General features: G+C 39.5%; 1 pseudogene; it reads right to left on the reverse strand.

Annotated features, from left to right (window-relative positions):
- Positions 1-4,818: 4,818 nt before the first annotated feature.
- LOC118841965 lies at positions 4,819-27,125 on the reverse strand (annotated as a pseudogene).
- Between the last annotated feature and the right edge of the window lie 148 nt (positions 27,126-27,273).

A 27,273-nucleotide genomic window follows, 5' to 3' on the forward strand; every position in this document is an offset into this window, starting at 1 on the left:
TTCTGAAGGGCTGTGGCCAAGCTGATTATCAAGGCCCAAGCAAATTTTCACATCCTGGAGCTAGAGTTTTTATAGTACTGGAAAGGGTGAGGATGGGAGAAATAAGGTGTGGGGACACCAGGGCGCCAGGGAGGGTTTTTATGTAAATCAATGTCCTATCCTTGGATCTACTAATGCAAACCTGATGCCTGTAGAATGGGAGATGGGGAAGGGGTGCTGAATGAGCTCAGAGCCGAAGAGCATCATTTCCTGGGTGTTGGTTATTTTTAACCTTCATTTGGATTGTGGGTGTTGTAAATTGTAGAAAGAGCTGAAGTTGCTTTATCTTTGGTGCACGATTTCTATTTTGGAGATGTTTGAGAGGTCTTTGCAAATCAGAGAAAATGATCTAGTGCTCACATGAACCGGAAGTCCCCTCTTGCTTCTCTGTCTCTGTCTGTCTCTGTCTCTCTGTCTCTCTGTCTCTCTCTCTGTCTCTCTCTCTCTCTTTCTCCTCTCTCCCTGTCTCTCCTTCCCTCCCTCTATGTCTCTGTCTCTGTCTCCCTCTGTCTCTCTCTCTCCCTCCTTCCCTCTCTCCATATCTGTCTTTCTCTCTCTCTCTCTGTCTTCCCTGTCTCTGTCTTTGTCTCTCTTTGTCTCTGTCTCTCTCACTCCCTCCCTCCCTCTCTCTGTTTCGTTCCACCTTTCTCTCTGTATCCCTGTCTCTCTCTGTCTCTGTCTCTTTGTCTCTCTATATCTCTGTCTTTCTCTGTCTCTCTGTCTCTCTCTCCTCCCTCCCTATCTCTCTCTGTCTCTATGTCTCTGTTTCTCTGTCTCTCTCTCTCTCTCTTTCTCTCTCTCTCTCTCTCTCTCTCTCTCTCTCTCTCTCTCTCTCTCTCTCTCCCCTGTCTCCTCCTTAACTGTTATACTTCAGAATCTAGGGCTTCAGTCAGTCCCTAATTCCTATCACAGAGATGCACTAGGAGGATTGCTTAAGTCAATTATCATAAAAAGTTGTGTTCCAAATATGGAAACAAGGGTAGATGACAGAAGATGAATACTCAAGCATAGCACAGCTCTGTTAGTGCCTGTGTAATGGAGTAGCGCATGCTCAGATCAGCTACGATGAAGTCACTCCTGCATGAGACACCGAGGACCTACTTCAGTGAGACCTGGCACATGCGAGGAGAGGAGGCTGATTGCTTTCAGGAAAATGCCAAACATTGGTCTGACTGTAAACTTCCCATGAGAGCAAAGACCCACATTTTCAATATTAGCATTTTATAGGTGTTACCATATAGCACAAAACCGGGAGCAGCCACTGATTCCAAAGAATTAAAGATGAATATCACACAGGGGACGAAGGAAAGGTAAACGATGGGTGTGAAGAGGCTGCAACAAATAACTCCAAGGAAGAGGAGAGAAGGATGTCATCAAATAGTGGATGACAGAACAAGACGATGCGCTGGCCATGCAGGAGAGCAAGGGACAGCTGGGTCTTACCCTGGTACCCTTGAGATGCTGGGAGTAAGGGACAGCTAGGTGGTGCGACAAATAGAGCACCAGCCCTGAAGTCAGGAGGAACTGAGTTCAAATCTGACCTCGGACACTTGACACACTTACTAGCTGTGTAACCTTGGGCAAGTCACTTAACCCCAATTGCCTTGCCTTCCCCCCTCCAAAAAATAAAAATAAAGAGATACTGGGAGTAAGCAAAGAAGGCTTCCAGCATGCTGGGTGGACCCTTTGTAGAAATTTTTGGGAGGACATGGAGGTGAGGTGCCTAAGATATGGAGACATAGATGCCTTGCAATTATTGTTGGGAGGAATGAACTCCTGGACTGATAAGATCACAGATGCCTTAGAATATTTAGATCCTGAGAGATAGAACAATTCCATAAACAAGCATTAAGTGACTATCGTGTTCAAGACCTTGGGTCTGACTTTTAAAAAAAATTTAAAATGGCTTAGCCCCTGACCAGAAGGAGCTTATGGTGGGTTATGATACACATACATCCAGGATCTCCTCTTTTCGTTGAGCTGAGAGTTCTTGCTCCTGTTGAAAGAATTCCTTTGCTAGGAAGTGCTAGATATTCTAGGTATGTGTTGCTAGGAATGTATGATATATATTCTCATCTCTGTACTTTTTTTGATTTTTGTTTGCTCCCAGAGCAGATAAATGGGTTTATTTGCTATTTGGCATGTGTTTTCATCGTGGAACAGGCATCCAGTGAGAAGAGAGTCAAGCCTTGAATACACAGTTTATGAAGTGCACCTTCCCCTCTAAGAGATAGTGGACAGGAATGCAACTTGAACCTAAAAATTATTTCCCTTAGGCTGACAACATTTGGGGGGGTTGATGGGTATAATATAGCCTGGTACCCCCTCTTTCCTAGGAGAGAATAGTAGACTCTGACCACAGTTTCCTACTCTCCTTTGGCAGGCATCAAATTTTCCCTTGAAGAAGGGTTGGAAGAAGAGACTTTAGCAGTATTGATCCATGCCCTCAGTGCGAGCCCTAGCTAGATAAACCCATGTGGATGCACACAACCTACATAGGAAATACACAAAGCACGTGTACCCCTTGGAAGTACGTATGTAAATAAATGAAACAATTCAGAATGTGATGAGACAAAGAGAGACAGACAAAAGACAATCTGAGGAGAGAACAACTTCACCTCCAGGGATGAGGAGATGGCCTGAGCCGGGCCTTGAAGGCAGAGAAAGATTTCAGTAGACAGAGATGAGGAAGGAGTGCATTCCAAGCAGGGAGGACTTGCCTGTAGGAATAGTGGGAGGGGCAAATGAGTAATGTGAAAGAAGGCTTGAAGAGAAAGTTGGAGCCAGCTCATGTCAGGTCAATAAGTTTGGACTTCATCCTTTAGGCCACTGGCATAAATTGCAAACATGAGGATCCATCTTCATATTGGGGCTGCATATTGACCTGGAGAATCATATATTAACATTACATACGTATTATTGTATTTTTAGTTAGTTAAATATTTCCTAATTCCGTTTTAATATAGTTCAGGCAGCACTCAAGAGTGCTGTGGGCTCCCATAGTGTCTGATACCTCCTCTTTAGGCTGTGGAAGGCTAATAAGGGCTCCTGAGAGGCCAGAGTACGCCTTAAGAAGGCTCACACAGCATGTGCAGGGCAAAATAGAGAGGGAGAGGCTCGAACCCTGAATAAGGACTTGGAAACCCTGTGAGGACTCCCATAGTCTCACTGGGTGATCTTGGCCACTCCTCAGCCTCTCTGGACCTTTCTCCTAAGGATAAGAAACAGAATGTGAAAGCTTCTCAAAAGGAAGACTTTTTCCCTCCTCCAGTCGCCACCCACCCCCTGCTCCTCCTAAGTCCCTCCCTCCTCAGGAAACTCCTTGCTCTCTCTTCATCAGCTACTATTGTTCCTGGCTGGGAGAACAACGTTATCTCCACAATCATTCCCAGAGAGAATGAGGGGCCCAGGCATAATGAATTGTTAATAATTATACCAATTATCAACAGAAAGCTTAAATAAGCTGCTGGAGAATGAATAGGCAACCAGGAGCTATGTGATTTTGCCTGAACAAGAAGACAGCGAAGACTTCTGTACATTTAAACATTTTTGAAAACAGGAGTCATAAATATTCATAAGTAGTTGAGGAACGAGGGCTCTTACAGGAATAATAGCATCGACAACCCCTCATATGTGGAGAACCTTTTATAGTTTCCTAAGCATTTTGTGAACCGCACAGCAGCGAAAGTGAGGAAGCTACAGCTTACAAATGAGGAAACTGAGGCAGATGAAGGGACTCATCCAGGATCCAACAGCTAGTATGTATCTGAGGCTAGATTTGAACTCAGGGCTTTTTGACTCCAAGGCTGAGGCTCTCTCCACTGCACAACCTAGATACTTCTATATGGGCTAGAATGCCAGGCTTAAATTTTATTTAGCAGACAATAGGGAGCCTCTTAAGGATTTTGAGCAGAGGAGTATAGCATGATCATAGTATAGCAGTGTTCCAGGGACTTCAGGAAATCGTTTGGTCCAACCCTTCAATGTTTAGGTAAGAAAACTGAGGTCCTGAGTCTGAGGGAGTGGAGTTTTGTTCTGTGGATATTTCTTCAATGTAAGAGGTATTTCTCCTTGTCTGCTGGGATGGTTGGGGAATGATTTTGCAAAGATCATCTCCCACAGATCCTTTTAGTCTGAAAGTCTGAGGATCTGTAAGCATGTTCACAATTGTCAGAACTCTCCCATGTACTTCATCAAAAACAGTTCAGAGATGTCAGATAGACTTGTCAAGAACCAGCCTCTCTGTATCCAAAATGAAGGACAGAGTTTGTTTTTATTAAATTACATGCTCATAGCACAGTGGTTTACCTTCTAAAGAAAAAGTATATACAGGGTACTTCCTTCAGCAAGTCCCAGGATGAATCATCACAGATTACCAACACACATGTTCCATTTCCCATTTATCAACATCCCTAACTGAGCACCATTTGCTTCCAAGAAATACAATTCATCAAATACCCTTCTTACCAGTGACTCCAGTTCAAGGTTTGAAGGGGTGGAAAGCATTTGGGGATCACCTGTGCTTTTTTTTCTAGTCATACATCACCGCGCAATCATTGGCTCTTACCACTCATTAAAGGAAGCAGATTTTTTTTTTTAAGGATTTTATCCTATATTAAAAAAAACCCACAAAATTTTAAAAAAATGTCAGTCAACATGAATTCTAGGAATCCTTCTCAAAAGTCTCAGTACCCACTGGTCAAACAGGCTTGCCTTCTTTCCTCTTTTCTTTTAGCCTAAAAGGCTAAGGATTGCCTTTGGTGCTCTGAGTTCTTAAAATCAAACTTGCTCTGCCAGATCCAAGACTCAGAATTTATCCAAGTTGTAGAAACAAGCTTTCACTACCTGTCTACCAAAATACCTCCCATTCAGATCCCCAATTCAACCCTTTCAAACTCTAAAAATATTGGTACAGCTCTATCATCAGGAGTACTAGGAATCAAAAAAAGTATACATATTCCAACTTTGCCCATATTTTTTCACATTCTTCCTTGGTTTCGCCTTTTAGATCTTCACGTACTTCTCCAGCACCCACCGCGTCCCTTAGTAGAACCACTAAGTAGGACACTTAAGAATCTCAGTTAATGGATTTGAATCTAATTTCTTAGATGCATCTTTCTCTGTAGCATCACCAACAATGATCTTGCCACCTCACTTACTCATCTTTTCAACAGACAATGCTGTGTTCAGTCTCTGCTCATGTTTTCCAAGGCCCTGGCCTTCTTGGAAGCTGTACTTCTACATGATTTTATGAGTTACAGTACCACCTGTATTAGCAAGGAAGGAATTACTGGGCCCTGTTGGAGACCATGGTCTCTCTTGTTCATCATATGCAGGGGGAGAAATAGCAGCTTTGGAAGACTGTGAATGAGGTCTTGACTCCTCTTCAAATGGAAAGTCTCTGGATAATTCTTTCTTTTTTCCACAAGAGATGTTGGTGCTGTAATGGCAGCACTTCCCGTACTTCTTTTCCTCCTTTCTCACTCATAATCTTCATATTAATCAAAATCTGGATCTGGTCATCTTAAAAACCCACTAGCTTCATGCCTGTCTTTATGCCTCTTTTCTCTCTCTTCAATTTCTTTTTGCATTTCCAGCTCACTGTCTTTGGCATTCCTCCCTTTTAGTGTTTTACTACTTTCTCATAATCATTAGGAAACATGGGATCATATTCATCAGCTAATGGAATCAAAACTTCTCTTGCAGAAAATCCACTAGGCACAGAATCCTTTAAGCCTGATGCTACATGAGGTGGGGTGACTACAATTGGCCGGTCATCTGAAAAGCTCCCTCGTTTAGGATCAATCACTGGCCCAAGAACTGTACTTTGTTTTGTCCTCTGGCTCTTTACCTTTGCTTCGATTAAAGCTGCCTTCTTGACCAGCGGCTGAGACTGTTAGCAGTTTGAAATTTTGGGACCAGCCTTCTGTTTTTGAATCACTGGTCTCCACTCCCAGGCCATCATACAGGGTAATCTTTTTTTTTTAAAGCCAGGGAGCCTGGCTGACTTTCCCCATGGGCCAGAGCAGCTGGGGTGGCATTTAGGGTTAGGGTTAGGGCTGGAGGCCACCAGGGCTGCTGAGCCAAAGTGCCTAAAGGAAGCATATTGAATCAATATTTCTTAATCAATTACTCTATGTGTATTGTTCTGAAAATACAAGAAAAAAGAATGAAGTAATTCCTACTGACAAGGGGCTTATATTCAGATGAATGAATGAATAAACAAATGAATGGATAGAGAAAGCATTTACTAAGTATTCCTATGTACACAGCACTGTGCTAGGTGCTGGCAGTACAAAAAGAAAAGTAAGACAGTCCCTACTCTCAAAGAGCTCACATTTTAATAGGGAAGACAACCCATATGGAAGGTTTTAGCTATAAGTCAGATGGAAAGGTCCCATGGTTCTTAGAATACAGTGCCAAAGCAGATGGCAATACTTTGAATAAAATGAATGTATTTTGAATAAAATGAATTATAAATGAATAAAATAAGAATAAATAAAAGACTAGACTAGAATAAAACTTAAATAAAATCCTGTTTATGATGTTGAACCATTTGTCGTATACATGGCAAAAAGCTCTCTTTTGGGGGGGTCTTCAAAAGATGTGGTGGCAGCAACTGTAGCAGCAGTTGCCAGGTTGCAGGATAATGGGCTGGAAGCATTTCTCTTCCCAAGGCTCTTGGCTTGAAGGTCCCGAGCTGTTTCTATCAGAGTCTGTGGAAAGATGGAGATCAAGGTACTGGGGATGATTTTACTTTCCTGGTATGTGCTACTCCCTATCTGCCCCTGTGGCTGCCCTGTTGCTGAAGCCAGTTGGGCTTGCCTAAAGAGGGAACCAACGGGTACATAAAGTATATAGACACAGAGAGCGAATAAATATGAGTCTATACAAAATGATTCATTACATGATAGGAAGGGAGGTTAAGGAAAGGATGTGTTCCAGTGATGGGAGATTGCCAGATGGAGAGGTCAAGGGATGGGAGGTGGCGAGGCACCTATAGGCCCGAGTATGAGGACTTCTCTGGAGGATCCCTGCTGCAAGTCCTTGGCCCCATCGCTCCCTGGCAGTCCAAGAGCTGGGATAAGAGTGAGGGGCACAAGGGTGGTCTTCTCTCTCTCCAACTTTTGACCATTCCTCCTTTATATTCTCATTTTAAATAAAGCAAAAGACAAGGAAGCTATGGGTAAATGGAAGAATAACACACAGGTTCTCCTTGGGGGGGCGAATTAAAAGACGTGGTTTTAGTGTTCCTCTAAAAGCAGTAAGAAGCATCATTTGTGGGAAGGTTGGTCGTAAGTATTTGAGGCATGTAGGTGAATCAGTGAATAGAATGCTGGACCTGGAGTCAGAAAAGATTGAGTTCAAATCTGGTCTTAAAAACTCACTTACCCTGGGTAAGTCACTTATCTTCTGTTTGCCTCAGTTTCCTCAACTATAAAATAGGAATAATAAAGGCACCTACCTCCCAGGATCGTCACGAAGATCAAATTATTAGAGATAATCACTGTAAAGCACTCATTACAGAGCCTGGTACATGGTAGATGCTGTATAAATGCCAGCCTTTATTTTTACTTTGGGGAGCGAGGACACCAAAAATATGATGGCAGCTTTTATCACAACATTGTTTGTGGAAATTGAGTAGTGAAAGTTAATGCTACAAAGAACTTGGCAAGATCCTCCACATTAAATCAACATATTAACTTTAATACTAGTCATTTCAATGCAAGGATAAGTATAGGTGAGGATGCTGAAAAATATGTTTCAGAATTAGAAGAAATGAGAAGCCAAAGGCTTCCAGACTCTGCAAAATCCTCATGCCTAAATATATTGAATAATATCTATGAAAAGAGACTTGGGAGGCCCTGGATGTGGCAAGCCCTAAATAACATCGTAAACAACACATTTGATTATATTTTGATAGATAAAAAGCAGCTGGTTACAAAAGCACAACCTAATGCCAATTTATCTTTCAGCCCTCACTGTACGTGACTGTTCTTCCCACTGTCTGTTGTCTATGTTCATTCAGACCACTGACTTGTTAGAAAATACAAAATTATAAGAAAGAATTAAAATGAGGATGAAGGGCACAGAACTGAGGCAGTTCCAAGCTGGACAATTTGAACAAGCTGTTGACCCAGAAAAATGGGAAGTGAACGGACATCTCTCAAAACAAACCATCTCTATTTCCTAAGGAAATTGAACCTGTGTGGATCAATCACCAGTCAATCAGAATAAGGTAACCAAACGAGCCTAGAAATCAACATGGCAGCAAACATTTCATTTCTTTGCCAAATAGAGAAACATAGCAGCCAAAGAAATACTCCATTTAGAGTAGAGACTTCTTTATGAAATATCTAGAGACAGTATGAAGTAATGGATAGAGAGCAAGTCTCCGAGCCAGGAAGGCCTGGCCCCCTTCTGACACAACCCCAGGCAGATCAGTGAATCTCTTAGTGTCAACCCAATTGTCTAAGACTGAAAGTTGAAGAGGGGCTGACTTCCATTGGGAGACAGAGCTTCTTCCTCGGGGTGGGCAGGGTTCTGTATCAATGAATAACAGATTCAGTTCTTATCCCATTATGAAGAAAGTTAAAAGAAAATTATGAGTAGTATTTCTTCATAAGAAATGGCAAGAATGATGGCATTCATTGGTCAATCGCTAGATAGGGGGAAAAAAAACCAAATTTACAGAAGACTGGAAAAGAGATCCAATTTAACCAGATGAAACCAGAAAAAGAACAATGAATAAATAGAAAATGAAAAAGATCCAGCAGGATTGTTTGTAACAAATAGCTTTTTCTGTCAATGACAATACAGCCACCATATCTAGACTCTAAAACTACAGTTCTCACATGAAGAAATAAAACTAGTGCAAAATAGAAATAGTACAAAAATAGTACAAAAGAGGATAAATGTATGGAAGAATAACTGGGTTAGACCACCTCTCACAGAGGAGGGCCATGCTAAACGAGACACATTTTGAAAGCGTTGAAGGATTGATTGTTAATCTATTTGAATGAGATTTTACCAAATGCTTAGAAAAAATTGCAGGGCTTAGTATTGCTGAAAAAAAGAGTCATAAATACTCTTTATGATAATGATTTGCACATGCCTTAAGGGTGTCCTTGATAAGGACAACACCTAGTTTTTCATAAATAATATTCTACAGCAGACACTACCTATAAAGTCAAACAATTGACTTAAAAGTGTAGAGAATATAAGCTCCTACTGAGGTTATTGTTTATTGAGTATTTTTTGAAGCATTTACTCCAACAGAGCAAAATACCTCCTTAAAGGCACTCCTTCAATAAGATTCATCACATGCATATGTCAAAGTCATATGAGTCACATAATAGTGACATTAGCAGAATACTACCTTTCAGGGAGAGTATAAGTGAAATAAGTAGCTGTGGTGTAATGGAACAAGTCAAGTTAACAAGCATTTATTAAATGCCTATTATGTGCCAGGTTCTTTGCTAGGTACCAGGGCAAAGGAGAGGTACAAAAAAAAACCATTGAATTCTAATTCCAGTTATGACGTGCACTATCTAATCCCAAAAAAGACTTGGATTATAATCCCAGTTCTGACATGCACTAGATCTTGGATAAAACCAGAGATAATATTAACTGATCATCTGCATATCTTTCAAAGTTGTACTGAGAAGATGGCATGGTAAAGGCAGGCTGAGCTCTCCCAAATTTCTTTTCAAAATAATTCCTCAAAACAAATTCTGGGATGGAATGGTAAAACCAACAAATAGGATGAAACTATATTCCAGATCAAGACAAATTGGAATGTTGGCAGTAAAGATCTGTCTCACTAGGATAAGAGGGGAACACAGTCCTATGCAGGCCTTACCTGGCAAGCCAGCAATGGGGCCTCACAATCCAGCACAAGACAACAGCAACAGACTGTGCCCTGGCACAAACCAGAAGCAAAGTCCCATTATATACTGCAAACCAGTAGAGAGGCCCCATAGTGAAAGCCAACAGCAAAGCCTTGGGTGCCTGCACCAGTCAGCCAGTAGCAGGCAATACCAGGAGCAAGCACAGATCTTAGCAGATCTTAGGGACAACTGAATCTATAGCAGCAACTTCTGGAGCTCTCAACTCACAGACAGTAATGGGGTTGTACAACACATCAGAAGAAGATTAAAAAGGACCCTTTGCTGGCACTGGGTGCAGGACTTACTGAGTGCATTGCCCATACTCAGTTCTGGGTTGCCATCCCAGGGCAAGGAGAAACACTAGCACACTAGAGATTTCAGCTGCTGGGGAGCAAGCACCCTGGTCATAGCTACAGAGCAGAACACAGTATTTCTGGTCACTCACAGATCAGAATGCTGATCAGAATAGTAGTGACCACACCTCTTCTTAGAACCTTGAAAGAACTGAGAAATTATAGACTCCCAGAACTAGCTCTGAAAACAACAGAATAAAAACCTAAAGCTTTAGACAATGCCCCCTCTACCCTGGGAGCAGAGCCCAATCTTAACATAAAGTTCCAAATCAAGAAATAAGGTGAAAAATGAGTAAAACAAAATGAAAAAGAACCTGACCATAAAAATGCTGTGATGATGACAGGGAAGATCAAAACACAAACTCAGAAGAGGACAATAATGTCAAAACATCAACATGCAAAACCTCACAGAAAAATGTGAATTGATCTCAGGATAAGAAACTTATGGAAGAGCTTGAGAAGGATTTTTAAAATCAAATAAGAGAGGTAGAGGAAAAATGGGAAAAGAAATGAGAGTGATGCAAGAAGAAAATAACCTTAAAAAACAGAATAGGCCAAATGTTGAAAGAGGCACAAAAATCCACTGAAAAGAAAACTCTTTAAAAATCAGAATTGGCCAAATCAAAAAAAGATACAGAAAAATTACAAAAATTCATTGAAGAAAACAACTCTTTAAAAAGTAGAATTGGCCAAATGGAAAAGAATGTACAAAAGCTAACTAAAAAAATCTTTAAAATTAGAAATGGGCAGGTGGAAACTAATAACCCCTCAAGACATTAAGATACAACTAAACAAAATCAAAAGAATGAAAAATAGAAGAAACTGTGAAATATCTCGTTGGAAAAACAAGTGATCTGGAAAATAAATCCAGGTGAGATAATTTAAGAATTACTGGACTAGCTGAAAGCCATGACCAAAAAAAAAAGAGTTTAGGCATCATACTTCAAGAAATTATTAAGTAAAACTGCCCTGATATCCTAGAACCAAAGGGTAAAGCAGAAATTGAAAGAATCCACCTATAACTTCCTGAAAGGGATTTCAAAATTTCAGAGAATATTTTAGCCAAATTCCAGAGCTCCCAGATCAAGGAGAAAATATTGCAAGGGTCTAGAAAGAAACAATTCAAATATCATGGAGCCACAGTCAAGTTAACTAAAGATTTATCCACTTCCAAATGAAAGGATGAGAGATCTTGGCATATTCTGGAGGGCGAAGGAGCTAGAATTACAACCAAGAATCACCTACTCACCAAAACTCATTGCCCTTTGGGGGAAAAATTGAAATTTAATGTAATAGAGGACTTTCAAGCATTCCTTGTGAAAAGCCCAGAGCTGAATAGAACATCTGACTTTCAAATATAAGACTGAAGAGAAGCATAAAAAGGTAAACAGGAAAGAGAAATCATAAAGGATTCAGTAAGGTTAAAGTATTTGTTAAAATACACATTCCTTGTGTGGGAAGATGATACATGTAACTCCTAAGAACCTTATTATTATTAAGGCAGTTAGAAAGAATAAACAGACAGAAGGCCCATGTGGGTGTGAGTTGATGGGATAATATCCCAAAAAGGGGGGGAAGATAGGTGAGAAAGACAGATGCTCTAGGGAAAAAAGGGGAAAGGGAGAAGTAGAATGGGATCAATTATCTTACATAAAAGAGTCACAAAAGAGCTTTTACAACAAAAAGAAGATGGGGGTGGGGGTGTCAGGCAACACTTCAGCCTTACTCTCATTGAAACTGGCAAAAAGAGGGAATAACATACATACTCAGTGAGGTATAGAATCTGTCTTACTCTACAGGGAAGTAGGAGGGGAGGGGCATAAGAGAAGTGAGGGGCTGATAGAAGGGAGGGCAGACTAGGGGAGGTGGTGATCAGAAGCAAATCACTTTTTAGGAGGAACAGAGTGAAAGAGAAAAAAGAGAAAAGGATAAACAGGAAAAATAGGATGGAGGGAAATATGCAGTTAGTACTAACTCAGAGTGTGAATGGGATGAACTCACCCATAAAATGGCAGTGCATAGCAGAGTGGATTAAAAAACAGAATCCTACAATACGTTTACAAAAAAAACACACTTGAAACAGAGAGACACACAGAGTAAACATAAGACAATAGAACAGAATCTCTTATGTTTCAGCTGAAATTTAAAAAAGCAGGAGCAGCAATCATGATATCAGACAAAGCAAAAGTAAAAATAAATCTCATTTAAAAAGATAAGCAAGGAAACTACATTTTATTAAAAAGTACCACAGACAATGAAGTAATATTAATAATAAACATACATTACTGACAAAGCCCAACAGCAAGAGATAGAAAGAGAAATTCCATTCAAAGTTACTGAAGGCACTATAAAATATTTGGGAGTCTATTTGCCAAGACAAACCCAGGGCCTATATGAACATAACTATGAAACACTTTTCACGCGAATAAAATCAGATCTAAATAAATGGAGAAATATCAGTTGCTCATGGTTAGGCCGAGCTAATATAATAAAAATGACAATTCTACCTAAATTAATCTATCTATTCAGTGCCATACCAATCGAACTACCAAAAAATTTTTTTACCGAGCTGGACAAAATAATAACAAAATTCATTTGGAAAAACAAGAGGTCTAGAGTATCTAGGATATCAATGAAAAGACATGCTAGAGATGGTGGCTTAGCCACACCAGATATTAAACTGTACTACACAGCAGCAGTCATCAAAACTGCCTGGTACTGGTTAAGAAACAGGGGTGTGGATCGGTGGAATAGGATAGGTACACAAGTAGGTGAAATCAACAAGTTTAGCAATCTACTCTTTGATAAACCCAAAGAGGCCAGTTTCTGGGCTAATAATTCACTATTTCACAAAAACTATTGGGAAAATTGGAAAATGGTAGGGCAAAAACTGGGCATAGACCAATATCTTACACCATATACCAAAATAAAGTCAAAATGGGTTCATGATTTAGGAGTAAAAGTTGATACTCTAAGTAATTTGGGAAAGCAAGGAATAGTTTACTTATCAGATTTGTGGAAAAGTAAAGAATTCATGACCCAACAAGAGATAGAGAGCATTACAAAATGCAAAATGGATAATTTTGATTATGTCAAATTGAAATGTTTTTGTACAAAAAAAGCCAATGCAACAAGAATTAGGAGGGAAGCAGAAAATTGGGAGAAAATCTTTGCAACTAGTATCTCTGATAAAGTCCTCATCTCTAAAATATACAGGGAGCTGAGCCAAATATATAGGAATACAAGCCATTCCCCAATTGAGAAATGGTCAAAGGATATGAACAGGCAGTTTTCAGAGGAAGAAATTAAAGCTATCTACAGGCATATGGAAAAATGCTCTGGATCGCTGCTGATTAGAGAAATGCAAATCAAAACAACTCTTAGATACCACATCTCTCCTGTCAGATTGGCTAAAATAACAAATCAGGAGAATGATAAATGCTGGAAAGGATGTGGGGAAATTGGAACATTGTTACATTGCTGGTGGAGTTGTGAGCTGATCCAGCCATTTTGGAGGGTGGTTTGGAACTATGCCCAAAGGGCTATAGAAATGTTCATACCCTTTGACCCAGCAATACCACTTCTAGGGTTGTATCCCAAAGAAATCACGCAAGCGGGAAAAGGACCCATATGTACAAGAATATTTATAGCAGCTCTCTTTGTGGTAGCCAAGAATTGGAAATCAAAGGGATGCCCACCAATTGGGGAATGGCTGAACAAGCTGTGGTATATGAAGGTGATGGAATACTATTGTGCCATAAGAAATGGGGATGATGCAGACTTCATAACAACCTGGAAAAACCTACACGACATAATGCTGAGTGAGCGGAGCAGAGCCAGGAGAACGTTGTGCACAGCCACAGATATATGGATTCCGTGAGGACCAACCCTGACATACTGCACTTTTCTCAGCAATCTAAGGGACAAGGACAACTCCAGGGGACTCACGATGGAGAATGCTATCTTCATCGAGACAAAGAACTGCGAAGTTTGAATACAGACTGAGGCACACTACATGCTCACCTTTTCTGCTTCTCTTTTGTTTTTGTTTTTGTTTTTTTTTTTTTTTTGGTTCTGTTTCTTCTTTCTCATGATTCATTCCATTGGTCAAGGTTCTTCTCCGCGACTTGACTAGTGCATAAATTAATTCAATGAGAAGTTATACATGACAGTTATATGAGACTTCATGCCGTCTTGGGGAGGGAGGGGGGAGGGAAGGGAGAAAAACTGGAACTCAAGACTATGTAGAACCGTGTGTGGTAAACTAAAAATAAATAAAGAAATTTATAAAAAAAATATTAATACTAAACATATATTTGCCAAATGGTATACCATCCAAATTCTTAAAAAAAAATGTTAAATGAATTACAGGAGGAAATAGACAATAAAACAAACTATGCTATTTGTGAAACCTCAGCTTTCCCCTCTCAGTACTAGATAAATCTATCCAAAAATATAAGCAAGAAAGAAGTTAAGCAGATAAATAGAATTTTAGAAAAGTTAGATATGATTGACCTCTGGAAAATATTGAATGGGAATAAAAATGAATATACCTTTTTCTCAGCAGTAAATGGCACCTTCACAAAAATTGACCATGTATTACAGCATAAAAACTTCAGAACCAAATGAAAAAAAAAAAAAGCAGAAATATCAAATGTATCCTTTTAAGATCATAATGCAATGAAAATTAAATTCAAGAAAGGACTATGGAAGCACAGATTGAAAATTAATTAGAAACTAAATAATCTAATCCTAAACAATGAGTGGATCAAAGCACAAGTCATAGAAACAATCAATAATTTACTAAAGAGAATGACAATAAGAACATACCAAAATTTATGGGATGGGACCAAAGTATTACTTAGAGGAAAATTTATATCTCTAAATGATTACATCAATAAAATGGAGAAAGAACAGATCAATGAATTGGACATGCAACTAAAAAAAAGGCAACAAATTGAAAATCCCCAAGTAAACACCAAATTGGAAATCCTGAAAAATCAAAGAGATTAATAAAATTTAAAACAAGAAAACCATTAAACTAAAGAGTAAAACTAAGAGCTTAGTTTTATGGGAAAAAATGATAAAAAAGGTAAACCATTGATTAATTTGATTTAAAAAGGAAAGAAGAAAAACAAATTACCAGTATCAAAAAGGAAAAGGGTGAATTCACCACCAAATGAAGAAGAAATTAAAGCATTTATTAGGAGCTATTTTGACCAATTGCATGCCAATAAATCTGACAATTTCAATAATATAAGCTGCCCGGAATAACAAAAGGAAATAGAGTACTTAAGTACTCCATTTTAGACAAAGAAATTGAACAAGTCATCAGTAAACTCCCTAAGAAAAAATCCCCAGGAACAGATGGATTCACAAGTGAATTCTACCAAATATTTAAAGAACAATTAATTTCAATACTATATAAACTATTCGGGAAAATAGGAAAAGAAGGAGTCCTACCAAATTCCTTTTATGACACAAGTATGGGGTGGATACCTAAACCAGAAAGAGTGAAAACAGAGACAGAAAACTATAGTCCAATTTCCCTAATGAATATTGATGCAAAAAATTAAATAAAATATTGGCAAGGAGATTATAGCAATATATCGTAAATATCATACATTATGAGTAGCTAGGATTTATACCAGGAATGCAGGGCTGGTTCAATATTAGGAAAACTATAAATATAATTAGCCATGTCAATAAAAAACTAATAAAAAAGTATATGATTATCTCAATAGATGTATAAAAAGCTTTTGACAAAATACAACACTCATTCTCATTTAGAAAAAAAACTCTAGAAAGTATAGGAATAAATGGACCTTTCATTAAAATGATAAGTAGTATTTATCTAAAACCATCAGTAAACATTATCTGTAATGGGAATAAGCTAGAAGCCTTCCCAATAAAATCAGAGGTGAAGCAAGGATGCCCATTATCACCACTGTTATTTGATATTGTACTGGAAATGCTGGCTACAGTGATAAAAGAAGAAAAAGAAATTGAAGAAATTTGAATAGGAGGCACCAAGGAAAGAAAACTATCACTCTTTGCAGATGATATGATGGCGTATTTGGAGAATCCCAGAGAAACAACTAAAAAACTTACTGAAATATTTAACAACTTCAGCAAAGTTGCAGCATATAAAAGAAACCCACATAAATCATCAGCATTTCTATATATTACCAACAAAGTCCAGCAGGAAGAGACAGAAAGAGAAATTCAATTTAAAATAACTGCAGACAATATAAAATATCCAAGAATTATATGAACACAATTACGAAACACTTCATACAAATAAAACCAGATCTAAGCAATTGGAAAAAAATATTAATTGTTCATGGGTAGGCTGAGCCAATATAATAAAAATAATAATTCTATCTAAATTAATATATTTAGTCAGTGCCATACCAAACTACCAAAAATTATTTTCTAGGGGTAGAAAAAGTAATAACAAAATTCATCTCAAAGAACAAAAAGTCAAGAATATCAAGGGAATTAATGAAAAAGAAATTGAAAGGTGGAGTAGCCATAACAGATCTCAAACTGAATTACAAAGTAGTAATTATTAAAAACAATCAGAGGTGGATCAGAGGGATAGATTAGGTACACAATACACAGTAGAAAATGATCATAGAGAGTAATTACTATGATCGTTTTCTACTGTGTATTACGTACCTAATCTTGAGACGAATTTTAAGACAAGAACTCGCTATTTGACAAAAACTGCTGGGGAAACTGGAAAGCATTTTGACAATATGGCAGAAATGAGGTATGGACCAATACCTCACACCACATACCAAGATAAGTCAAAATAGATACATGATACATAATGGGTGATACCATAAGCATTAGGAGAGCATGGAATAGTTTGCCTGTCAGAGCTATGGATAAGGGAAGAATTCATGACAAAACAAGAGATAGAAAGCTTATGGGATGTAAAATATATAATTTTGATTACATTAAATTAAAAAGTTTTTGCACAAACATAATCAATACAGCCAAGATTAGAAGGATAGCAAAAAACTGGGGAGGGGGGATTTACAGCAAGTTTCTCTGACAAAGGCCTCATCTCTCAAATATATAGAGAACTGAATCAAATTTATAAGAATACAAGTCATTCCCCAATTGATCAAAATTGGTCAAAGGATGTGAACATGGAGTTTTCAGATGAAGAAATAAAAGCTATCTATAGTCATATGAAAAAAAATGTTCTAAATCTCTATTGATTAGAGAAATGCAAATTAGAACAACTCTAAGATACCACTTCACACTTAGATTGGCTAATACGACAGAAAGGGAAAGTGGCAAACGCTGGAGGGGATGTGGAAAATTGGGACTAAGACACTGTTGGTGAAGTTGTGAACTGATCCAACTAGTCTGAAGAGCAATTTGGAACTTTGCTCAGGGACATAAAACTATGCACACCCTTTGACACAGCAATACCACTACTAGGTCTGTATCTCAAAGAGATTTTTAAAAAAAGAAAAGGACCTAGATTTACAAAGATATTTTATAGCAGCTCTTTTTGTGGTGACAAAGAATTGTAAATTGAGGGGATGTCCATCAATTGGGGAATGGCTAGATAGGTTGTGGTATATGATTGCCATAGAATGCTATTTTGCTGTAAGAAATTACGAGCAGGATGCTTTCAGAAAAACCTGGAAAGACTTGCATGAATTTATGCAAAGTGAAGTGAAGTAAATGATGTTAAATTGATGCAAAGAGAACCAGGAGAACATTGGACATGATAACAGCAGTATTGTAAGATGACCAACTGTGAATCACACCTATTCCCAGCAATACAAAGATCCAGGACAATTCTGAAGGACCTATGGTGAAAAATGCTATTCATCTCCAGATAAAGAACTGATGGAATCTGAATGTAGATTGAAGCATCCTGTTATTTTGCTTTCTTTATTTTTCTTGTGGTTTTTTGTCTATATTTTCTTTTACAACATGACTAATATGGAAATATTTTTGCATTACTGCACATGTATAACATTCATCAAATTGTTTACCTTCTCAATGAAAGGAACAGGGAGTGAGGCTGGGAGAGAATTTGGAACTCAATATTGTAAAAACTGAAGGTTAAAAAAAAGATTTACATGTAATTGGGAAAAAATATTAAAATTCCAAAAAAGTTGTTGTGGGGCTCATATGAGATAATGTATTAAAGTGTTTTACAAACCTGGAAGCATGATATAAATGTCAATATTATTTTAAATAATGAACAATAATACATTTATAACTTGATGGACCCAAGATGTCATTGTAATATTCCCTCCGCTGGTATATATGGCAGTCCTTCCCTAACTTTTCATTTTATGCAATGATTGTCTGTGTCCGTCCATAAATCTTTTAAAGAGAATTCATTCCATCTGCTGGAGGTCCTCCTCTGGCTCTCTGAATCTGTCATGGATACCAATGTACCACTTGGGCCGTCCATCTGTTATCTCTCACTCTTGCTACATGACTGGCCCAACTCTTTTTCTGGTCATATATGTCTTAATGATGTATTTTCCTTTACTTCTCATGCACAATTCATATGCAGTAACGTCCTACAGCCTACTTATACCCACCATGCGTTTTTCCATTGCCCTTTGGGTCACCTGCAATTGTTATTCTTCTGAGATTGTGGTGTTCCGTGATTCTCAGCCATATACCATCACGGGGAGTAAACCATAAAACACTATATAAATGTCAGCTCTCATTATAATTCTTATTGTGCGGCTTGGCCTGGGAGCATAACCACTACCATAACATTGTTTCTAAGAGGGAAATCATTCTAACTCCCAGACAACTGACTTACAAACAAACCTTGGGAACAGATCCTGTACTTAAGTTCAAAGATCACAGGATTTACAACTAGAAACAAATTAGGGATCATGTGTCTGGTGTTCTTGGGTTTTGTGAACATTAATAAAGGCAGCTAACATCAGGGGGAGTTTTTCAACTGACGGGAGTTTGAGTGGTTTGATAAAATGGAGCCCAACAAGAATAAGGTCAGACTTAAAACTCACATGTGTCTGGGAGGCCCTCGATTACAGTAAATTGGACCCGCGCTCTATGTCCACCTCGTCTGTGGCCTAGCACCAAATCTTCACAGCCTAAAACCGAGACCTTGACTCTTAACCAGCTCCCCAACTCTTTGTCCCTTCTTGCGAATTGTTTTGACCTTGGGGAATTTCTAGCTTTGGCTCTTTGTTTCTGGTGGTTCTTTGCAGCTTACTAACCTATCTGTCCAGTTCTTTTTATTAGCTAGCTGTATCCTGCTCTGTATGTGTGTGTGTGTGTGTGCATGTGTTCAGTTAGCACCGTGGAGATTACCCAGTCATCCTTCACTTTGGAAGACTAGCCTTCTAGTCATTTCCATAACTAAGATTATTTCTGTCATTCCTCTTTGGGAATTGACTTCACATTTAGTTTAAGAACACCTAAGAATATGACTTGTTGCTCTGGACTCACACTTTGTTTTGTGTGTTATTTTATTTTTTTATCAAAATGTGATTTCTAAATTTAATCATCCAATCTTTTCATCCCATTTGGCCTCGAGAAGCTTTTGACTGTCATTCCCCCAAATCAACTCCACTTTCAAAGGATGAAGATTTCCCACCACTAAGGCTATTCAGGAAAATAAGTCATAAAATCTGAAGAGAGAAATCCAGAGTGGTGTGGTAGAAACAGCACTAAACCTAAAGGCAGAGGACCTAGATTTGAGTTCCAGATCATCCCCTTACTTCCTCCATAGCCAGAGTCAAATCACTTCCTTCTCTACCCGAAAAGAAAGGGGTTGAACTGGATGAGCTCTAAGGTTTCTTGCAATTCTAAATTCCATGATGAATCCTCAAAAGAAAATTTCAAAAATGTTTTAAGCAATGAAACATTATTAGAATCAGTGTAGAGTCTTCTAAAATAACCCCTCTGAATAAGACCCAATCAGAATGCCATCATATCCAGCAGGTCTTCATCCAACTCCCCCATCCTCTACCCCACCAGATGAAAGTGATGTCTCTTTCAAGTTCTCATAGCCCTTTGCCTGGACTTCTCTTTGGCCTATCACATGTGTGCATGTGTATGTGTGTGTGTGTGTGTGTGTGTGTGTCTATGTGTCTGTGTCTGTGTCTGTGTGTGCTTATACTATAGAATGGGGTTCTAATCCTGAGGCCCATAATTTTTTTAATATTTCAGTAACTGTATTTCAATGTTATTGATTTCCTTTGTAGCCCAACATATTTAATTTTGTGAACTTAAAAACATTATTTTGAGAAGGGATGCATAGGCTTCATCACACTGTCCAAGGGTTCCATCATACAGAAAAGGTCAAGAATCCCTGCTTTTTAGAATATAGCCTTTGTCACGTATATCTTTGTATCCCTAGTGCCCAATGCAGTGTTTTTCATATAGAGGGCACCTAATCTATGTTTGTTGAGTTAAACTGATTTGAATTGAATTCCTAAACTTTTTTTTCTTTTATACCGTTAATTAACCACAGAGGCAGCTGGATGGCAAAGTGACTACAGCTCTGGGAGAAAAGTCAGAGAGATCTGAGTTCAAATTTGACCTCAGATATTTACTAGCTGTGTGACCCTGGGCTAGTCATTTGACTTCTGTCTGCCCCAGTTTCTTCATATATAACACCTACTTCCCAGGGTTGTTGTAAGGAACAAAAGACATAACACATGTAAAGTGCCTGGCACATAGTAGGTGCTTAATAAATATTTGTTTCTCTCCTTCCCTCTTTAGTTCTCAGTGGGAAAGATGAAGTTTTACTTTAGTGTTTATATTTAATAATTTGCTCTTTATTCCTGGATGCTTTGTTATTTTTTACTTAACTATATTAATATAAAATTGTGCTTTTCATTAAAATAGGCTGTTTGTATATTTCTCTTTGGTTATATTGTTGAGTTAATCCTATCTTTGGGAAGCTGGGCCATTCGAACCATTAGCCTCAAGCCAAAACACTACCATCCACCAGTGTCCTGTGGCAACATGCCCTAATAACCCACAAAGAACCCAGAAGGAAATAAACAGCATCTTGAGTGCTGACCTTGCAAACCCAGGCCTATAAAGAGATAGTAAATGTCACATCAGCAAAGGAAAGAATTGCTTCAGTCTGTATGACACAATCTCCCTTTGGCTTATGCCAGTTGTCATTAGGGACAGGAAGCATCATCTTAAAATTCACCAATCCTGAACTAGCAGGAATCCTGAATAAGTCAGGGGTTTGGACTGTAATGGTGTAGCTTTGTTACTCTAAAACACACACACACCCATACACACGCACACACAAATTTACTAGTAACAAAAGCTTATCAAGAACAGATCTTGTAGGAGGTACTTTAAAGGGGAGAAGATAGTTTGTCTGAAAAGGTGAGTCATTTAGAACAGCTAGGTGGCACAGTAGATAGAATGCCTGCCGGAGCTGGAGTCAGGAAGACCTGAATTTGAATCTGGCCTCAGATACTTACTAGCTGTGTGACCTTGGGCTAGTCACTTAACCCTGTTGGCCTTGATTTCCTCATCTGTAAAATGAGAAGGAAATGGCAAACCACTCCAGTGTCTTTCCCAAGAAAATCCCAAATGGGGTCATGAAGAGTCAGACACCACTGAAAAGGACTGACCAGCAAGGGTCGTTTGTTTTCCAGTACGTTGTTTGTATACATATTAATGGCTTACAAAACTGGGTCCCGAGGAAGTCTATAAACCTTTACTAGAAGGACCACCCAGCATAGTCTGGACTTTTCTATATCATGCCACACTCATTAAATGGTTACTCGTCTCTATCTCACTGACAATACCTTGCTCATACTCAAGGTCACGGCATTTTTACATTTGTCGTCATGATTTGTTCTCGTTTGCCTTTTTTTTCTGATTTTGTTCACGCTGCTTGGGCTCTGATACACATTGTTCCAATACGTTTCTTCTCTTGTTTACACTGCACATGCTCCAATTTAGCCTGTTTATGCTCGTTTACAATTAGTGTTTTGGGTCTCATTGTTTACAAAGCTATTTCTGAGTACACACTGTTTACGCTCTTGTTTTCAAGGCAGAGCAAAGGTAGCAGAGAGTGGATTGTAAGCTCCTTGAGGGCAGGCGTTGTCTTTCACATTTGCACCTAGCACAGTGCCTGGCACATTTGTTGCTGTTCATTGGTGTTCAACTCTTCATGACTCCTATTGGGGGTTTTCTTGGCAAGGATACTGGTGTGGTTTGCCATTTCCTTCTCCAGAAGTACTCAACAGAGGCAGCCAAGTAATGTAGTGGAGAAGACACTGGGCCTGGGGTCAGAAAGACCTGGGTTCAAATCTGGATTCAGACGCTTACTCAACCTCTGTTTATCTTAGATTTTTTTTATCTGTAAGATGGAAATAAACGCACCTATCTCTCAGGGCTGTTGTGAAGATCACATAATAATATTGATATTCACAAATAATATTTATAAGGTACTTACTGCAGTGCCTGGAGCATTTGTTTTGGTTCAGTCACGTCTGGCTCTTCATGACCCTACGTGGGGTTTTCTTGGCAAAGACGCCAGAATGGTTTGCCATTTCCTTCTCCACTGGATTAAGGAAAACAGAGGTTAAGTGACACGCAGGCAGTGAGTATCTGAGGCCAGATTTGAACTTGGGTCTTCCTGACTTTAGCTCTGGCACTCTACCCACTGGGCCACCTAGCTGCCTCCATCTGTCATATAGTAGGTACTTAATAAACGTGTGTTTCTTTCCCTTGAATAAATGTTTGTTGGTTGAGTGGCGGACTTTAAATTAGGAAGATATGGACTCAAATCCAGCCTCAGACAGTGACTACCTGTGTAACCTAGGGCAAATCATATATCCTTTCTGAGGTTTAGGTAGTCTTCTAATGTGGGGATGGTGGTCCAGGAACTCATTTTTATATACTTTTTGATAAATATCATTGTCATTCGGTTGTTTTTCAGTCATGTCTGACTCTTTGTGATGCCATTTGGGGTTTTCTTGGCAAAAATACTGGAGTGGTTTGCCATTTTCTTCTCCAGCCCATTTTGCAGATGAAGAAACTGAGGCAAAGAGGGTTAAGTGACTTGTTCAGGGTCATACAACTATTAAGCATCAGAGGCCAGATTTGAGCTAAGAGATATGAGTCCTCCTGACTCCTAGCCTGGAAATCTATCTACTGTACCACCTAGCTGCCCATGTACCGTCATAATTATGGTTCAATATAATTGGTTTCCTTTGTAGACTTATACATTTTTATTTTGTGCATTTAAAAACATTATTTTGAAAAGGGGTACATAGGCCAAAGGGGTCTGTGACATAGAAGGAATTCAGAAGCCCTGCCCTAAGACTACCTTCTAAGTTACTGCTGGGTTATGTTTGAAAACCACAGGGAGAATACCCACACCAGACCCTTGTCAGGGAACTCTGGTTTTCATTATTTATACTACTGTTTGCCATGCTTATACCCTGTTTCTACCTCTGCTTACACTGGTTATACCCTTGTTTACACTGTCTATACTTGTTTTTGGGAGGTTTATACTTGGATTACTATTATTTATTTTGCTTATGCTCTGGTTTACCCTGGTTATACTCTTATTTGCCCTACTTCGACCTTTATTCTTTTCCCATTGACAGTGCTAAAGTCAGCTCCAGGACAAGTGACATACAGAAATATCCCAGCTCACGTAGGAAAGCATCCCTCTGAACCACCAAGCTCAGCCACATGGGTCTTGCTATTGTATTGAAGTTAGTTTTTTTGAACTCACAATGAACCAGGGGCTACTTTGGCAGCCTAAGTCTAAGGCTTAAGGTCTAAGGTTTTCTTCTGACTTAATCACTGGATAACACCAAGGCACCCCATGACCTGCAAGAAACAGATGGACCAAGATTACAACGGATCCAGAGCTTCAGCCATGTCCTGACAAAACCCTCAGGAGATACCTTAATCTGATGATAGTCACCATTTCTACGATGGCATAAAGACACAGTCCTATCTTTTTTTTAAGTACAATTTAAAAGGAAGCAAAAAATCAGGAATGGTTTTAATTTTCTGGGGCTGCTAAAGAAAACGACTTCTTCCACCTTCTGTCAAGCACATTAATAATGGTGAGAGTAATTCACATCTCTCTAACTCCCCAATCCCACATGCCCACTATCTCTTCCGGTCTCTTCCTCAAAGTCCCTGCTGCTGGGCGGAACAATAGGCAGAGATCTTGTTTACAAATCGTACGTTGAAATGTAGGTTACCGGCGGAGGCAACAGGTTTCTGCTGACAGGTCACTTTAGATTGCAGTTTAATTTATGAAGATTGCTTCACCTGGGGCTGCGGTAATCTATGCCTACGGAGTAACTCACACCCTGCCTCATTTCGAATGCAGTCAAAGGCAGCCGTATTTCACCGTGACAATGTAATCACAGATCCACATTAAAAAGTCATTATTGTTTAGAATCCAGCTTGCTTTGAAAAACACTTACTATAAAATTCAGCAGCCTTTGTAAATTACAGAAAGGTTTACTCAAGAATACAAGGTGCCGTGATTTAAATCAGGAACTTACTTCTCTATTGATTCAATGGGATTTCCTAGGTCACTGCATTTACGGGGACTGATTAGCGAGTAATCAAAGTAGTAAACTCCTCCCTTGTCGGTTCATAAATAATTATGAATTGAATTTGCTGTCCCTCAGTTTCACGTGCAAACATTACCCCCCCCCACCCTGCAAGAAATTGTAGATTCGACTTTGGGGGTCATTGATAGAACAGTCCTGGGATCCCCAGCTGGAAGAGTGAAAGGTCCCTCTCCCATGGAGCAGTCAGAGATTTGGAAAAGTGACTTCTTCACAACAAATTCCCCAAAGCAAGGAGTGCCAGTATGATCATGCCCATTTAACAAATGAGAAAACTGAGGTTCAAAGAAGTTAAATGATGTATCGAGCCATAGGAAGGCATCTTAGAGGCCATCATGTCCACCACCACTACTCTCTTCAAATTACAGGTGAGGAAAACTGATCATTCAGTGGCCTGCCCAAGATCACCCAGGTAGCAAGTAACACAGATGGAGACCAACCCCAGATTTTCTGACTCCAAAGTCAGACATCTTTCCGTAGCATGTGTAAGAGCAGGGATCTGAAGCCAGAGTTCCCTATCCAGTCCCTTACCCCCCCTTTCCTCACTATGTCATTCAAATGGAAAAGGGAAAGTGAGAACAAATAAATATAGCCCTCACTCCGCTCTTGTCACTGTCATGGCCACTTGAACTTTGGCTCAGAGGCTTTGGACACATTGGGCTGAAAGAGAAAGTCGGGGGCAGGATTCATTCGGTCGGCCGATCAGCAACCATCGATTAAACGCCCATGTTGTCCCAGGAGCTGTTAGGTACTGAGTATACAAAGACAGAAGTGAAACAATCCCAGCCGTCAAGGACCATACGTTCTATGAAGAATGGGAGGAGGACAGGTACATACACAGATGGATACGAAAAAAAAAAGATACTGGGTGATTTTGAGAAGGCACCAGCAGCTGAGGGGGAGGGACCAGAAGGTGAACTGGCTGACGGCAATTCTAGAAGGGTGTTGAGGGGCATCAGAAAGCAGTCAAGGAGGACTTTTAGGTGGATGACACTGGCCTGACAGTATGCCAGCGCTGGGGCTAGAGGGAAGGAGAGACATTCACTATGGCAAACTTCAGGTACGCCTTCCATATAAGAGCAGGGACCAAGTAGATGGCAAAGCAGAGACAAAGCAGCTGATAATGGAGTCGAGTCCATTAGGCGACCTCATTGCTGAGGTTCAGATTAGAGCAGGAAGGGACAGACCTTAAAGATCATCCAGTCCCATCCCTCATTTTACAGATAAGGAAGCTGAGCTTTATTTATTTTATTTTATTTATTTATTTTTATTTATTATTTTATTTATGTATTTATTTATTTATACAGTTTATTTAGAGTTTTCTTGCCAAAATAATGAAGTGGTTTGCCATTTCCTTCTCCAACAGATGAGGAAACGCAGTTAAGTGACTTGTCTAGGGTCACACAGCTAGTAAGTGTTTGAGACAAGATTGGACTCAGGAAGATGTCTTCCTGACTCCAGGCCCGGTGCTCTATCCACTAAGCCACCTAGCTGCCCTTCTGGAAGTTAAACTCACCCAAAGTCACATGTAAAAGTCACACAAAACCAACATTTGAATCCAGATCTTCCAACTCTAAATCCAACTTTCCACTATGCCATACTGGTGTGTGTGCAAGGTTAGGGCTTGGTTATTATCGCTCTGTGCCTTCTCTGTCCCCATCTCCAATATAGTGTGTGTGTGCAATGATAAAATGCTCTAAAATCAGGTTTTATCTAGTGAAACTTAGGAGACTCATAGACAGCTGAGCTCACCTCCCTTTGTTTGCTTTGAATGTCATGGTTAAAGTAGAGAGGTACAGGGACAGAGTGACTTAAAATTCACTGAAGGGGGAGCAGGAAACTTCATCAAACAACCTCTGCCAATTTAAAGGCCGTGTTTACAGGAGCCGTCGGAGCATTGCCCCAACAAGCAGATAAATCCTGCCTACTTAGTGGAGTTTTAAGCTCCGGATTTATATCCGTACAAGCGTGCCGTCATTTGTACGTTACTGTACATGCTGGGTTTATTGAATTCCTACTTAGCTTTGCACGGATGGAGATCATTGTCCTGTACAGGGAACCGGGCATGCTTGGGATGGAATGAAGGTACCAGGGTAGGGGCAATAAAAGCAAACAGACCAACGAGTGCATTTTAGGCTGTGGTATCCCTTCCAGACTGAGTCCACGTGTCTTCTCTTCACGCAGTCTTCAATGCACCTACACCGGCCTTCTTGCTGGTCTTCACGCTCATCTCCCATGTCCACGTGCATGCCCTCCTCACCTCCACTTCTTAGAACCCTTTGCTTCTTTCAGAGCTCAGCTCAAGGGCCACCTTCCACATGAAACCTTCCCCATCTCCCTAGCTGTAAGTGTCTTCCCCTCTCCCTACCAAATAACTTTGCATTT

Source organism: Trichosurus vulpecula, chromosome 3, assembly GCF_011100635.1.
Source record: "Trichosurus vulpecula isolate mTriVul1 chromosome 3, mTriVul1.pri, whole genome shotgun sequence".
Taxonomy (NCBI): Eukaryota; Metazoa; Chordata; class Mammalia; order Diprotodontia; family Phalangeridae; genus Trichosurus; species Trichosurus vulpecula.